General features: G+C 63.4%; 1 pseudogene; it reads left to right on the top strand.

Moving 5' to 3' along the window:
* LOC126452312 (large subunit ribosomal RNA) overlaps positions 1–2500 on the top strand; it is a 7980-nt pseudogene that overhangs the window by 2209 nt on the left and 3271 nt on the right.

Raw genomic sequence — 2500 nt, 5'->3', positions numbered from 1 at the left:
TCGGACCTTGAAAATCCGGGAGAGGGCCACGTGGAGGTGTCGCGCCGGTTCGTACCCATATCCGCAGCAGGTCTCCAAGGTGAAGAGCCTCTAGTCGATAGAATAATGTAGGTAAGGGAAGTCGGCAAATTGGATCCGTAACTTCGGGATAAGGATTGGCTCTGAGGATCGGGGCGTGTCGGGCTTGGTCGGGAAGTGGGTCAGCGCTAACGTGCCGGGCCTGGGCGAGGTGAGTGCCGTAGGGGTGCCGGTAAGTGCGGGCGTTTAGCGCGGGCGTGGTCTGCTCTCGCCGTTGGTTGGCCTCGTGCTGGCCGGCGGTGCAGGATGCGCGCGCCTGCGCGGCGTTCGCGCCCCGGTGCTTCAACCTGCGTGCAGGATCCGAGCTCGGTCCCGTGCCTTGGCCTCCCACGGATCTTCCTTGCTGCGAGGCCGCGTCCGCCTTAGCGTGCTCCTCCGGGGGCGCGCGGGTGCGCGGATTCTCTTCGGCCGCCATTCAACGATCAACTCAGAACTGGCACGGACTGGGGGAATCCGACTGTCTAATTAAAACAAAGCATTGCGATGGCCCTAGCGGGTGTTGACGCAATGTGATTTCTGCCCAGTGCTCTGAATGTCAACGTGAAGAAATTCAAGCAAGCGCGGGTAAACGGCGGGAGTAACTATGACTCTCTTGGCGGGAGTAACTATGACTCTCTTAAGGTGGCCAAGTGGCGGCGGTGTGGCTGCATCCGGACTTGGCTTTTCGAAGTGCGGTCTTGATGTAGTCGTGCTGCTGCTGCGAGGTGCCTTCCTTGGGTTATAGTTACAGGGAGAGTGATGCGCAATACATGGGCCTAGCCCTCTTAGCCTCTCCTCTCCTGCGGTCTTCTCCCCTTCTCGTGGGCCCGCTGATTTTTGCAGAGTGGAAGACCGCACCAGGGGCTTGGGGGGGTTACCAGCCCCCCCTCGCATTATCCCTTTATAGTTGGGGGCAGCCGACAAGAAACAAGAGATGGTGGCCCTTCCGCTGAAGGTGCCACCCCAGCTACCCCAGCACCTATCCGGCCAACCGGCCGTAACGAAAATGCGATAGTTTGTGTAGCTCCCTTTGCTTGCAGTGAGTGCCACCGCACTTTTACCACGAAGAACGGTCTCGGGGTCCATCGCCGCCGCCAACACCCTGCGGCCGCCAACGCTGAGATCGTGACGGAGAGGCATCGCGCGAGGTGGACGGAGGAAGAAGTCCTGTCGCTCGCCAAGGCAGAGGCCGAACTGTTCCTGGAGAGGGACGCCCGGTTCTTCTTTGTAAATCAAGAACTTACCAGGATGTTCCCCGACCGAACGCTTGAGGCAATCAAGTGCCGACGGCGGCAAGCTGCCCACAAGCAGCTTGTCCGCCAATTCATGGAGGCACTTGAGATCGGTCGGGGTGAAGAGCCGGCGTCCCGCCGTGGAGCAGCGAGCTCGCTGCCTGACGCGGGCGAGGCCGCTGCGCCGCCCGTCGACGCAGCCGAGGACTTCGCGGCCGACACCACCGGGCCGCCGCCGGAGGGGCCGACTGACGCCGCCATCTGGGAGCATCTGGCGGGGCTACCTGCTTCCGCCCAGCGTTTCTCTGCCCTGGATCGAGTCATTGGTCTGGGGCGGGGCACGCCGCCCGATGTCATCCTGGGCATGCTCCCGGATGCCCTTGCGTCGGTCGGGTCCAGGGGGGAGAGGTCGATCACCAGGACACAGCGGCCGCGCCAACCATCCAAGCGGCCGCCTGCCGCCCCGCCGCTGCAGAAGCGCAAGCGGCGCCGCTGGGAATACGCGCGGACACAGGACGCCTTCCGTAGGTCGCGTGCGCGTTGCGTGCGCGGCTTGCTGGACGGCACCCTGCTGCAGCCGCCACCCGACATCCCCGGTCTGCTGGACTTCTGGGCGGACCTCTTCACGAAGAAGCCGATCTCCACCGCCGGCTTCATCCGTGACCGCCTTCTCCCGCACTCGGAGCCTGTCGCTCCTGAGTGCCTATGGGGGCCGGTCACACGTGAGGAGGTCGCTGCTGCCTTGCCGCCCAGGGGATCGGCAGCCGGGCCGGACGGCCTGACTCCAGCGGAGCTGCGGCGCCTGCCGCATGAAGTCCTGGTGAAACTCTTGAACCTCTTCCTCCTGGCCCGCGCCCTCCCCGAGCGTCTGCTTCGCGCCCGGACGTCACTTCTCCCCAAAACGGCTGCACCAACATCCCCCGCTGACTTTCGCCCCATTACGGTCTGCTCGGTGTTGGCGCGGACCTTTCACAAGGTTCTCGCGTCACGCCTGATGCGTGCATGTGCTGTGGACGAACGTCAGCGGGCATTCATCCCCCGGGATGGGATGTTGGAAAACACCTTCATCTTGGACACTGCTCTCACCGACGCAGTCCGCTCCTGTCGCTCTGTTTTTGTGGCATCGATCGACGTCTCTAAAGCGTTCGATTCGGTGGACCATGCCGCCCTCCGCCCCGTGCTGAGGGCTCATGGCCTGCCGGATTGCTTTA

Source organism: Schistocerca serialis, unplaced genomic scaffold, assembly GCF_023864345.2.
Source record: "Schistocerca serialis cubense isolate TAMUIC-IGC-003099 unplaced genomic scaffold, iqSchSeri2.2 HiC_scaffold_845, whole genome shotgun sequence".
NCBI classification, from domain to species: domain Eukaryota; kingdom Metazoa; phylum Arthropoda; class Insecta; order Orthoptera; family Acrididae; genus Schistocerca; species Schistocerca serialis.
Note: the sequence above shows the minus strand (reverse complement) of the source record. Positions and strands in the feature narration are given on the sequence as shown.